Raw genomic sequence first — 14,437 nt, 5'->3', positions numbered from 1 at the left:
TCCAACAATATCATTATATCACATGCAAGTAAAATTTTGATAAAGATAATTCAAAAATGGTTGCAGCAGTACATAGACAGGGAACTGCCAGAAATTCAAGCCAAATTCAGAAGAGAATGTGGAACGAGGGTGTGTTAGTCATCTAGTGCTGCTATAACAGAAATACCACAAGTGGATGGCTTTAACGAAGAGAAGTTTGTTCTCTCACAGTCCAGTAGGCTACAAGTCCAAATTCAGGGAAGACTTTCTCTCTCTGTTGGCTCCGGAGGAAGGTCCTTGTGATGCATCAGTCGTCCTTGGTCTGGGAGCATCTCAGCAAAGGAATCTCAGGTCCACAGGACGCACTCTGCTCCGGGCACTGCTTTCTTGGTGGTATGAGGTCCCCAACTCTCTGCTCCCTTCCCTTTCCTTTTATCTCTTGCAGGATAAAAGGTAGTGCAGGCCACACTCCAGGGAAACTCCGTTTGTATTGGATCAGGAATGTGACCTGAGCAAGGGTATTACATCCCACCCTAATCCTCTTCAATATAATCCAATCTTGCCTCATTATCCACAGGCAGAGATTAGGATTTACAACATACAGGAAAATCAATCACAAAATGGAGGACAGCCACACAATACTGCGAATCATGGCCTAGCGAAGTTGACAGATATTTTGGGGGGACACAATTCAATCACCATCAGAGGGATATCATTGCTGATATAAGATGGATCTTGGCTGAAGGCAGAGAATACCAGAAAGATGTTTACTTGTGTTTTATTGACTATGCAAAGGTATTCAGTGTGTGGATCGTAACAAATTATGGATAACATTGTGAAGAATGGGAATTCCAAAACACTTAATTGTGCCCATGAGGAATTTGTATATACAACAAGAGGCAGTCATTCAGACAGAACAAGGGGATACTTAGTGGTTTAAACTCAGAAAAGGTATATGTCAAGATTGTATCCTTTCACCATACTTATTCAATCTGTCTGCTGAGCACATAATCCAAGAAGCCAGACTATATGAGGAAGAAGGGGGCATCAGGATTGAAGGAAGACTCATTAACAACCTGCGACATGCAAATGACACAACCTTGCTTGCTGAAATCAAAGAGGACTTGAAGCACTTACTGATGAAAATCAAAGACTACATACAGCCTTCAGTATGGTTTACACCTCCACATAAAGAAAACAAGAATCCTCACAAGTGGACCAATAAGGAACATCATGATAAATGGAGAAAAGATTGACGTTGTCATGGATTTCATTTTACTTGGATCCACAATCAACGCCTATGGAAGCAGCAGTCAAGAGATCAAATGATGTAGTGTATTGGGAAAATCTGCTGTAAAAGACCTCTTTAAAGTTAAAAAGCAAAGACGTCACTTTGAGGACTAAGATGCGCCTGACCCAAGCCATGATATTTTCAGTCACCTCATATGCATGTAAAAACTGGACAGTGAATAAGGAAGACTGAAGAAGAATTGATGCCTTTGAATTATGGTGTTGGTGAAGAATATTGAATATACCATGGACTGCCAGAAGAATGAACAAATCTGTCTTGGAAGAAGTACAGCCAGAATGCTCCCTAGGAGCGAGGATGGCAAGACTTCATCTCACGTACTTTGGACATGTTATCAGGAGGGACCAGTCCCTGAAGAAGGACATCATGCTTGGGAAAGTAGGAGGTCAGCAAAAAAGAGGAAGACCCTCAACGAGATGGACTGACACAGTGGCTGCAACAATGGGCTCAAGCTCAGCAACGATTGTGAGGGTGTTGCAGGACCAGGCAGTGTTTTGTTCTGTTGTACGTAGGGTCCCTATGAGTTGGAACTGACTTGACAGCACCTAATAGCAACAACAGGAAAAGCAAATCCGATTCCAGTTTTTAAATAAATGTAGTGTGATATGGTTTTCAGATAAATACACTTATGTAAGCTGGTTTATCAGTCTACATCAGTATCACTTTGTTGCTATATTATATACTAGGAACATCTTGGGCTTCACCCACAGGGTCTTAGTTACCAAGTGCATCTCACTGTCACATTATCACTGCTGTACTGTGGGTTGCCCAGGGAGTGGACCAGAACCAAGGAATAGCATTGTAGCTCTGACTCCAGGGTGTGATATCTATTACATAGTGTCTGAGTTAAGACTCTGATTGCATGTAACAAAGACAGCTTAGCTAGTATTGAAAAGAGAGAGAGAGAGAGGCAGGAGGGATTTGTTTTGTAAGAATACAGGGTTATACCATGGAACCCAAGAGGCAGCCAAAAGGTATCCTCACTCCATCTTTCATCTTGGCTGTGTTCTCCTATCTGCTTCATTCTGCTAAGTACCAGCTTTCTCTGCTTCCCAGTTCACATATGGGAGGATATAGCTCTCCAACAGCTCTTGAGTTTATATATTACAGTTCAATGTGCACACCAAGACTGACAGGCTATGTCTGAATTCCAAATCATAATTTCCAGGAGAGAGAATATGATTGGCCTAGTTTGGGTCAAATATCCACTTCTGATCCAATCAGCAATGAACAGAAGACAAAGCCTTGTAAAACTAACATGGCTGCCAGAAGACCACCTGCATGGTTTACTGGATTATTAATGGGGCCCAGAGTGTTCATGACAGAGGTGGTGTCATCGTTGTTTATTAGTAATCTCTTTTAAATTGTCGCTATCATAAATAGATATAATAAACCAGTAGCTGTGAGTTGCTTCTCACTCATAGCGACCCTATAGGACAGAGTAGAGCTGCCCCATAGGGTTTCCAAGGCGGTAATCTTTATGGAAGCAGACTGCCATATCTTTCTCCCGCGAAGCAGTTGGTAGGTTCAAACTGCTGACCCAGGGGCAGATTTTCCAATAGGCAAGATAAGCACAGTGCTTACCTTGCTTACCAGATCATCTGCCGTGAACAATTTCACATTTTTTCACCACATCAAAGCTTCTGCTTCTAGGTATGGCTGGCATCTGTTCTCTCCCAACCCCACAGCACCTTCTGCAGAATCAAAGCCCCTTTTTAAATTTACAATCCCTGACACGGGCGAATGACCCAGTAAGCAAGCTAAGCACAGGCTTACTTGTGCTTACTTACTAATGAACAGTTTCACTATAGATGACCTGGTAAGCAAGGTAAGCACAGTGCTTACCTTGCTTATTGGATAATCCACCCCTGCGCTAACCTTTTGGTTAGCAGGTCAGCACTTAACCACTGCTCCATCAGGGCTCCTTAATAAAGAGTTCAATACTGAGACTGTAGTTTCAGTATGTGTAAAAAGATGTTTTCACATTCTTAAAATGAATTATCTCTTGATTATGTGCATATGACTTCCCGCAACCTTGCTGCTCATCTAGATTCACTTACCAGACTCTTTTTTTCTATATACCAATAAACTTATAAGGTAACTAGAAATCCAGCCTTGGTCCAAATTATAATAAATTCAGCATGTTGTGATGTCTGAGCAAATGAGAGTGATGGTGAGATATGTTAGAAGGCGGAGTCCTGCTTCCATGAAGGGCGAAAAGGGACCTGCCCAGTTCCCTTCCTAATTCCGCCAACCCCGTGTGCGATGGTGGACACACCTGCAACCTTTGCAGACCTGTTTAGGTATAGGAACACCCTTCTCTGGAAAAGAAAGGGCTTGAGTTCCATGCTCTCTGAGGTTGCTTCCAGCTTTATGATTCTGTGACTTTGATGAGGGTTCTTTACAGGCTTTCATCCCAAAACCAGCCCCACCATCTAAAGGCCACACCACTGGCTTTACTCCACTACCCTGCATAGAAAACAAACTTCTGTATATTGGAGGAATAAATGAATGCATGAGTAAATATTTAGATGTGGCCGTATGAGACTTTAAATAGTCTTAAAATTTGATTCCCAAAGACAGAATACCATAAAGATAGAATATAAGGTTTTTCACCAACTAAACAGTGTATTTTATATAACCCATTAAATGTTCATAAATTTAGGAAAAATTAATTAATATTTTCACATATTGAAGTAAAAAGCCAAATTTAAAGCCAAAAATAAAATTCCATCCGCCCCATTTGCCAGCAGGTTATCTACCGGTTTCCTAGAAAATGATTATATAGCTATTCAGAGAACCTGCAGATTACGGGGCTTACTCTTGACTCATAAATCCAGCAGTTTGGAGAATTGGCAGGAAGGCATTTATTGGGTCATAAATAAAGAAGATGATAAAATTACGAGGTCAGCATATATAAAAATGGGATAGATTAAATCATGTAATACACATAATTTAATTCAAAATTGAAAGCTGTGATCCTTCTTAAGATTTGTGTATATATATATTTCTTACAGATAATATCCCCTGCTTCATTCCTCAAAATACACAACTTTAAAATTAAACTTTAAAGGATACTGATAGTTTATATGAAAAATATAGAAACGAGAAGTAGAAAAAGCAAGACTCTCTAAGTCTGTTCTCTTGGATAAACAAGCACCCAACATGCGTCCAGGAGCTCTGGTGGCGCAGTGGTTAAGAGCTCGGCTGCTAGCAGTTGGAATCCACCAGCCACTCCTTGGAAACTTTATGGGGCAGTTCTGCTCTGTCCTACAGGGTCACGATGAGTCAGAATCGACTCGACGGCAACGGGTTTGGTTTTTTCGTTTGTGTTTGTTTTTAACATGAGCCCCGGATATAAAGTTCAGCATATGGGGCCTCTAAACAGAATGCACGAAAAGCAGGTGGTCTCTTGATTTTCTGAATTGATGTGTTGTATTCAGAGTAATCCACAGGATCAAGACGTGGGCAGGGAGTGTGTGCGTGCAGGTTCACTGACAAGAGACCATGACAGTGTCCATTTTACGAGTGAGAGGTCCACGCCTAGCTTTCCTGAAATGTCACAACTACGCTGGAGACCTAAGATTTTTAAATGACACATTCTCATACCCACACACGTCCATCTTTAGAGAGTCGCCTTACGGTTAGCTTCATTGGTGTGACAGAACAACCGACACCCCCTAAGTCTTTATTTACAGTTTAGTCTAGGAAGACTTTTATTTCAGCAACATAATTACCTGCTTAGTTTTGTGTGATTTAGGATTTAAAGATAGTATGCAGTCCATAAAGCAGGTAAATTTGGGTTTTGAAGAGTTGATTCTAGGATGGAAATAGTTAAAACACTGCATATATTCATATTTCGCTCCCCCCCCCGCCGTAAAAGAATTCACTTGCACCCATAGGGCAGTGCTTGACATTGGACCGAGGTGGGATAAAACGGTAATCACTTTCCTGAGACGTTTACAATCTAGGGATTGAAATACATATGGCTCACCTCATATTCCTTTGTGAGTCTAGATTTGCAACAAAGCCATTTCCTCTTGCATTGTTAGGCATTTCCCATTATTTCTTACTAGCATACTGACTGATATTCTAAATCCCATCTCAGACACTGGGGCCCTTGCCTCCAGCGTTGACCAACACTGCCTCCTGGGGCACTGACAGCGTCTAGGACAAGGTGCAGAAATGGCTAACATAGTCCAATACGCTTTAGGGGAGTGTGGGGTGGGAGGAAACAATTTCACAGTTCTTTCAGGTTGAGAAATGTTTCCTAGCATGTAAATGTACATGCTGGCAAACAGAGCAAAATGGATGCCATTTGCAGCCTCAAGCCGTTCATTTTAAAATGCCTCTGTTGGTTTGCAGGGTTTAGAGTGATCCCTTAGGCACAGCTATTGATATGTTTATTTCGATTCTTCAGAACAGCTCGAGATATTTTTGCTCAGGAGTGGGTTTTATGAAATAAGCTGTGATTACGCTCTGGTTGTCTGTTCCTATGGATGGCTTGATAACCAGTCTTTTCATTTCAAAGGATGATTATACTTGCTATTTTTGCAACTCATTGGGAAATTAGGGGGAGGTAGTCAGAGGCTCTGTAAGCTCCTAAATGTTTATGAGAACAAACAATACAGAAAGTAACTCTAAGATGTCCGAGCTGTCATGAATGGCACCATTGTCTAGTGTTTGCTTTTGGTTTGTCGCTTATCTGTGTTTTTTAGAAACGTCATTGCAGATTGTGTTAAGGCTTGAGTCCTTTGCAGCTTTGCCACATGTTTGTGCAATATAAACGTACTTATAGCTCTAATTATCTGATAAAGCCCTGCAAACTTTGACAAATGATTAATAACCACTGACCTCGGTTCCCGCTGGCTCAGCCGGGCTGACTGAGGCAAGCTGGCCTGTCGTCATAACCTGCATGCTCCACGCCGAGCGATCACAGTTGTCCGGACGCAGGGAGCTAGCCCACCCAATGGATTTCTCCTCTGTTGCTTAACCTTTTATATTTTTCCCTGACATCAAAAAGATAAAATGTGTAAATACATAAAATTAAATACGATACTTCCATGTCATGTTCTATTTCAAATGAGTAAGATCGTCTTCAAGTTTGGATCATTTAAAAAAAAAAGTAAGTCGAATCTTTACGGGAGACATAACAAACATTCCTACTCAAGGCACGACAGTGGATTTCTTTATTAGCTAAGTAAACATTCACTTTCTCTAAATCTGGTGTTATTGTTGGTTCTCTATTATTTGTGTTTTTTTGCATCAAATCTTAATGCTCTGTTTATAAAACTGAAGACATCGATTTTTATCACTTCTCGTTAACTTTTACTAGAAAAAGGCATGGATACCTCTCATTTCATAATTCCATCCCTAAAAGTTCACAAGGTCATTTGAGAGCAGTGAGTCTTCATATTCAGAACCTACAGGTCTGGCCTAGAGCACCTTGGCTGAAGACCTGTCAGGCTGTTCTCCTAGCTCCCTGAGGGCAGGGTGGCATCTCTCCTCCTTGTTCAGCACACGGGCTGGCATGGCTAGGTGCTGTCAGCATCTGAGTTGAGTGAGGGAATAGAGGTATGCCCAGATGTCAAGAAGAAATGAAAATCTTCAGGGTTGAAGAAGAATGTTAGCCAGTTAAATCTCAGAGCTTTTCCTACATCTCTGCAAGAATTTCCCTGTCATTTTCTGCAAATAGGAAGATAGTGGTATTGCTTAATTCCCGATCAGAATAAAGCTGTGTTTTTACGACATGCCCTCATTTGAACAGAGTTTAAATCTAATTTCCATGCATGTTCCACTCCCTGCAACCCAAAGATCTCTAGGCGTTAGTAACCCTTAGGATGGCCCTGATCATTAATGCATAGTGTTTAATAATAGTTTCTAGTACCTTCTGTAGTCCCCTGACTCTCAAATTTATGTCTCCAGTCTTGACCCTCACCTGAATTCCAGACTCATGTATCTGGCTGCCAACTTGACAGAGATCCACTTGGATATCTGATACATACCTCAGATTGAAGCATTCAAAGCTAACTTGATTTTATCCAACAAATAGGTTCTTTCTTCAGTCTTCCCTATCTTTGGGAAGATAAAACTTTCCCTTGCCACCATTAAGCCGGAAACCAAGAGTGAGCCCCAGTTGTTCTCTGTAGCCCACCCCGCCCATGTCCAGCCTCAGCAAGTTGTACCGGTGCTCCTTACAAATATAATATTTGCCAAATCCAGCCACTTCTCTCTATTTTCCCTGCTACAGCTCTAGCCCAGATTGCCGTCATCTCTCCCCTGGGCAATGCCTGCTTTTTCTGCTTCTCTTGGCCCTACACTTTGTTCTCCACTCAGCAACCAGGGTGGTCTTGCTACACTGAATCATATCCAAGCATTCCCCAATACTAAATCGCACAATGGTTTCCCATTGCTTTTAGGATCAAACCAGGCTCTTTATTCTGGCTTGCAAGGTCCCGGATGCCCACCTCTCAGACGGCATTTCATACCACTGTGCAGCTTGGTCACTGTGTACCAAGCACCACGGCCTTCTCTCTTTTCCTCAAACACTCCATGCTTGGTCTGACCTTAGGAGCTTTGCATGAGATCACCCCTCTGCCTGGAGTGCTCTCACCCAGATCAGTGCAGAGCTGGCTCCTCCTGTCATTCAGGTCTCCACGGAAACATCATCTCCTTGGAGAGGCCTTTCTTAGTCTCTAACCTAAAATACCCCAGTCACCTTCATTGCGTTATCTTTTTTGTTTTCACCATAATACCTTCACCATCTAGTGTTTTCTCGTTTGTTTGTTTGTTGTTTGCACACCCACACACCCCTTCAGAATGCTAGAATGTAAACTGCAGGAGCATAGGAACCTTATCTTTCTTGTTAACTATGTCCCTAACACCTCAAACAGTGCCAGGCACATAGGAGACACCCAAGAAATATGAGTTGAATTCACTGAATCTTACCTCACAAAAATTAATTTCCCCCTTCTCCCTACCCTAGCCACATCATTGTGTATTTAACTGCTACCTGGAACCCATGAGTATTCATATACTTTTCTCCCTTAAGAGTGTCTGGAAGCTGGCCTTGTTTCTACTTGTAATAAATAAACCCCTTTCATGAATTTGTTTTAAATGACTCCTTAGAAGATATCCACAATCTACAATCTCTGGAAATGCATCATTTTAAAACCTTCAATTGCATAGTTTTCTCAAATTACGTTGATGTGCTCCTCCTGCATTACTGGAAACTGATTGTCTCTGCTGTCTGCTCATGCCCATACTGTGGAGTTGGGGTGCCACCTGGATGAAACCTGCTTGGGCTGCCACTACTGCAGAAGGTGTACTTCACCCTCCCCAGACGGACGGAAGCTGAGTAGGCAAGTGGAAAAAAGGAAACCAGATCAATAGAACGAACTTGAGCCTATGCTTGTGCCCTCTGAAACTCAGGGATCCCTGTCCATACTGCTCCCAGGAAGGTCTTTAAGCCACGCTCTTCAGCTTTTCAGACAGAATTTAAAAACACCTGGTACAAAGAGACTCGAGCAGTCCCCTTTCCTCCCCGATCCACAGCAAAGGCCCGACCCCAGAATGACTTCTCTAGTCCTGCCCCATTTAAAGGCATCCCTTGGTAGCCAACCCAGGCCAGTGCAAATCCCTTGAGAATCCCTCGAGAACTGTTTCCATCCTTGCTTTTGCCTCTGACCATTCTTAAGCCAGGGCCATGACATACACAACTCCAGGGGGCACCACTGGGTTCCAGAGATGCATTTACCAAGAATGCAATGTGAATGGGAAGAGTTGGGCAGCTGGGGTCCCCTGCCCCACCGCTTCACCTTCCCCCTCCAAGAGTGCAATGTGACTGGGAAGAGCTGGGCAGCTGGGGTCCCCTGCCCCACCGCTTCAGCTTCTTCCTCTGCTCTTGGGACTCATTGACACATCCAGCCCGCTTCCCGTCCTGGCTCTTACCACTTATTATACCCAAGCGAGTTTGCTCAGCCTGTATACATGCTCCAATTACCCTGTCCCAGGCCCTAACTTGCTGCCACATCAGAGGTCTCAGTGCCCAGTCCTGCTTGCCTGCACATCAGCTGACTGCGCTCTCCAGCCTCCTCAGTTGAGATGTCTGCCTCCTCTCTGAGCAGACCTTTCTTGGGCCACCGGGACTTAGCAGTTAACTCTGAGTCTCCTTTTTCAGCTGGGCTCCAGGGGAGAATCTTAAGCCATTAAAACCCGCTGCAGTGGAGTCAATTCTGATTCATAGTGACCTTGTAGGACAGAACAGAACTGCCCACATAGGGTTTCCAAGGCTATAATCTTTATGGAAGTAGACTGCCACATCTTTCTCTGAAGGAGCAGCTGGTGGGGTCAAACCTCGGACCTTTAGGTTAGCAGTCAAGTGCTTAACCACTGTGCCACTAGGGGTCCTCTCTTAAAGCATTAGGGCTAGGGAAATACTAATCAATATTTTAGTTAGAGTAGTGTTTTCCAGAATTACAAAGTGACTCGTGAGACCTGTCTCCATGAGTGTGTCAGAAAGGCAGACTGCATCTCCTCTCCGCAGCCCCCAAAAGCTTCTGTGTGTGGAAAGATGGATCCCTGAAGAATCTTAGCCTTTCTAACTAGTGGAGTGCAGGGCTCCTGAGACTGCCCAGGCGTCCCCAGTCACTGTGTTCCATCCAGATAGTGAATTCCTATTACCTTTGGCCACGGTCCAGTGTAAAGAAGGTAATTACCAAAGCAATTATTTACCATTCTCACGTTTCCGTTTTAGCTTTTAATTAAAAGATTCAGCTTCCCCTTCTAGAGTAATGAGAACCTTTAAAAAGTTGAAGTATTGATTCTAGTTTATAACACTAACCTTTATCCTGTCTTAGGGGAGGGGTGAATGCAGGCTGAGGTCCAGGACGTTGATGTGAACCTAAGAAATGGAAGACCATAATTGTTTTTAAATGGCCACAGCCAGTTGCAGCCAGAGACCCACTGCCTCATCATTCTTTCTGTAAATCTAACTCAGAACAGCTTCCCTTGTTCCTTAAACAAGGAGCCACTACAGCATGAAGTGGTTTAAAGTGTGTTGCAGATCTTGCCCTCAGCAGCATTCAGTGAGTGTCTTTGAATCACCTACTGTGTGCAAAGCACTGTGGAGACACACCCTCACTGAGCTTGTGGTCTTCCAGCACAGGCCAGTTACCAACTGAGTGGGACTCGAGGCGACGTGAGTGAGTGTTTCTGGGAAGGTGCCGAGGGGAGTGTGAGCACACAGTGAGCCTGGCCCAGGAGAAATTGCAGCCCTTTCAAACCTGTACCCACTCGGAGACTCTGCTTTTCTTGCCGGTTGGTTACTTCTTTGCTGTAATTCTTTTGTTTTTCTTCTTAATGAAAAACATTACATTTCAAAATTGATTAAAGTTAAAACACGTAATTTTTCACTCTGGCCATGTATTATGTTTACCAGAGTTTACAGCTTCATATTACGCCGTTCATTACCACATAAAAACCCGCTCAGTGTAATAAATACCGTATGAGTCAGCTAGCCAGCCTGTTTAAAATGAAGTAAAGGAGAAAAGGCAAACAGGTTGCTGCTGATTTGATTGAATTAACACTAACATTATGGTTCTATTGACTCTTTCTTGTCCATTGATTTTTAAAAGCCTTTAGCTCCCTTGCCATCCATTAAGACAAATCAGATGCAATTTGGTGCTCAGGACAAGAAAATGCTGTTGGGTGTTGGGTGTATACATGGAAAAGATTATAGATGTGCTGAAACAAGACTGGTCAGAAGGCACCTTCTCATATTTTGCTTTAAACAGCTTCTTTACATTTGACTTTGGGGGTTAACAAGAGTGACCTTTGGATTATATTGTGGTCACTTGTATCAGTAACAAGTGAAGCTAAACGCTGATTTATAGATGAAGTACTTCATTATCTGTTTTTCAAGATGAAAGTAAATTAGCTAAAATTTTACGTATTCTCTTATGTTTTTAAAGTCCTTAATTCTTTTTATATGCAGAACTAATAGACCAATAAGCAAGAGAGGAAGAGCGTAGTATTTTCTGTTAAATGTTGCTGCTGTTGTTAGGTGCCCTTGAATCGGTTCCAACTCATAGCGACCCCGCATACAACCAAATGAAACACTGCCTGATCCTGGGCCATCCTCACAACCACTGTTGTGTTTGAGCCTATTGTTGCAGCCACTGTGTCAATCCGTCTGGTCAAGGGCCTTCCTCTTTTTCACTGACTCTACATACCAAGCATGATGTCCTTTTCCAGGGACTGGTCCCTCCTGCTAACATGTCCAAAGTATGTGAGACAAAGTCCCACCATCCTCACTTCTAAGATGCACTCTGGCTGTATTTCTTCCCAGACAGACTTGTTCATTGATTGTGGATCCGAGTAGAATGAAATCCTTGACAAAGTCAGTCTTTTCTCCATTTATCATGATGTTGCTTGTTGGTCCAGTTGTGAGGATTCTTGTTATCTTTATGTAATCCATACTGAAGTCTGTAATCTTTGACCTTCATCAGTAAGTGCTTCAAGTCCTCTTAACCTTCAGCCAGCAAAGTTGTGTCATCTGCCTATCGCAGGTGGTTAATGTGTCTTCCACCAACGCTGACGCTGCATTCTTCTTCATGTAGTCCAGCTTCTTGCATGATTTGCTCAGCATACAGATTGAATAAGTATGGTGAAACAATTAAATTTTAATTTAATTTACAACTAAAATTAAATAATGAAGTATTTTTAACCATTAAAAAAATCCCATTGCCGTCGAGTGGATTCCAACTCATAGCGACCCAGTAGGACAGAGTAGAACTGCCCCATACATAGGGTTTCCAGGGAGCAGCTGGTGGATTCAAACTGCCGACCTTTTGGTTAGCAGCTGAGCTGTTAACTACTGAGCCACCAGGGCTCACTTCTTTTAAGCATTAGGACAATTTATGTCATCCTAATAGCAACGAACAAGAAACCTGAGGTGTGGCTTGGCCTGCCGTCAGTCAACATCATGATAAAATGGAAGTCGCAGCTTAGATAAAATCACCATGTGGTTTTCAATTCAACAGTGGTGTTTCTGAGTGGGTTGGGGTACCGTTTGTCCCTAAACTGCTCGGTCAATGATATCGTTTTCTTTGCACTTAGCGTGAGAACCCATTCATTGGCCAGGAGCACTGAAAGAAAATTCTACTGTGGTCAGTGCTGTGAGTTTGTGAGTGGTGCACTCGTGTTGTGTTTTGCCAGGTTTCCTCTTCCGACCCCTTTTACAACATGTTCATTGAAACCTGAAATTGCCTTCATTTTGGAAATACTATTAATCCATGTTAGGAGTCCAGGAAAGTTTTAGTTCCTCCTGCTGGAATGATGGAAGACATGGGAAACAAATAGGAACAACCACCCATGTGACATTCCCTAAATTCGCTTGTGATTTTCCAAATGTCAGTGCTAGCTAGCAAAAAAGAAAGTTGCAGCAATGCATATAGTAAATGAAGATATTATGTATTAGGGAAGGAATGAATCTGTCACTTTGACAGATTGTGAGGCGAAGAGCAGATTAACAGATTACTCATAGTCAGAAGGCAGCTCGGTGTGAAAAATGTGCAGAAAATGATAAGTGTGGGTTTGTGCTGATTTAATGATATTTTTAAACTACAATAACACTCTGGTATTATAGTATAATAAAGCACTTGGCTTGCATTTTTAAATCGTCAACATATTTCCAGTTTAACCTTAAAAACATTCTGGGCTTTTCTCTATTAAAATACGTAGCTTTCAAATTAGGAAAAGGTAGCATCTAAAATACCACAGCAGTGACCTTACAGGAAATATCGTTGGCTTTTAAAATCAGTTCTTTCATAAGCTAGCATTTGTAATGCAAATTTTAGTTATGTTTTAAGCACACTAATACCTTACATACTTCTTTGGGCATTTACATCACTTACAACAAAACACTGTTATCTTCTAACAGCCATTTCCATTGAAATGCTGCATAGATGCCATTGATTGGTCTTCAGGTTCTTATTGTAGGCGTTTAGTTTTGTAGTTGAGATCATGGAGTATTTATGAAAAACCTCTTGTATTCTCCCACAGACAGTGAGTAAAAGTAGTTCAAATTTGAATTGAGTACTCTGAGTACATACCAAGATACTTTGTATTATTACAAATATTTATCAGAAAGCAAAACTTTTAAGAGGTTTATATTTTTATATAAATAAAATTAAAATTTAAATAGCACACTTTTAGTTAAATTGACAGTGATGGACTAGCATTGCCAAGAATTTTCAGAATAAAATGTCTATGCTGCATTTAAATGGTTTTTATTCGAACATCTTAAAACACAAAATCTAGTCTAAGGCTTGGATTGTTTCATATTATCGTTTCTCAGTTCACCAATAATGACTTTACATAATTAGGTACAATGAAACTTGTGTACAAGGAAAATATTATATTTTCTGTCTAAAACTTCTATCTAACCTAAGCGCAAATAAATATACTAATATGGTACTCCCAGGGTTTGAATCCCACGTTATGATTATGATTTCAGTTATAATGCTTTATGTATATAGTGAAGATTATTACCAGAATTCAGGATGTTATGTACATTTCTCTTAACATATTAATACTCTGAACTTGAGGTAAGTAAACAAGCTAATGTAAAGAGGCAGTCAACACGCTCAAATTCTTGGTAGAAATCCTGAAATGTATGCAACAAAACTTGTTTACATGTTTGCTGGCTTCCTTGCAGGTTTATTGTCTCTAATGGTGTTATGGATTGAAATGTGTCCCCCAAAAATATGGGTTGTAAATTCTATCCTATAGGGGTTATAATCCCATTTGGGAATGGGCAGGATTATTAGTGTAGGGTGTGTCTTGAGTCAATCTCTTACAAGATATAAAAGGAGCAGATTAGGTAAGCAGAGATGGGGGAAGAGAGATGCCAAGCCACATGAAAATCACTCAGAAGCAGAAGCTCAAAGAGACAAGGATCTTGCTCCAGAGCCAAGAGAAAGAGAAAGCCTTCCCCTAGAGCCAGCACCCTGAATTTGGACTTCTAGCCTCCTAAACTTTAAGAAAATAAATTTCTGTTTGTTAAAGCCACCCACTTGTGGTATTTCTGTTATAACAGCACTAGATAACTAAGAAAGAATTTGGTACCAGAAGTAGGGTGCTGCTCTA

General features: G+C 41.7%; 1 protein-coding gene across 1 annotated transcript in view; it reads left to right on the top strand.

The window, feature by feature from the left end:
- CFAP20DC (CFAP20 domain containing) overlaps positions 1 to 14,437 on the top strand; it is a 257,432-nt gene that overhangs the window by 202,891 nt on the left and 40,104 nt on the right. The gene's annotated exons all lie outside the window — the stretch shown is intronic.

The sequence above is a fragment of the Trichechus manatus genome, unplaced genomic scaffold, assembly GCF_000243295.1.
Source record: "Trichechus manatus latirostris isolate Lorelei unplaced genomic scaffold, TriManLat1.0 scaffold00001, whole genome shotgun sequence".
Lineage (NCBI taxonomy): Eukaryota > Metazoa > Chordata > Mammalia > Sirenia > Trichechidae > Trichechus > Trichechus manatus.
Note: the sequence above shows the minus strand (reverse complement) of the source record. Positions and strands in the feature narration are given on the sequence as shown.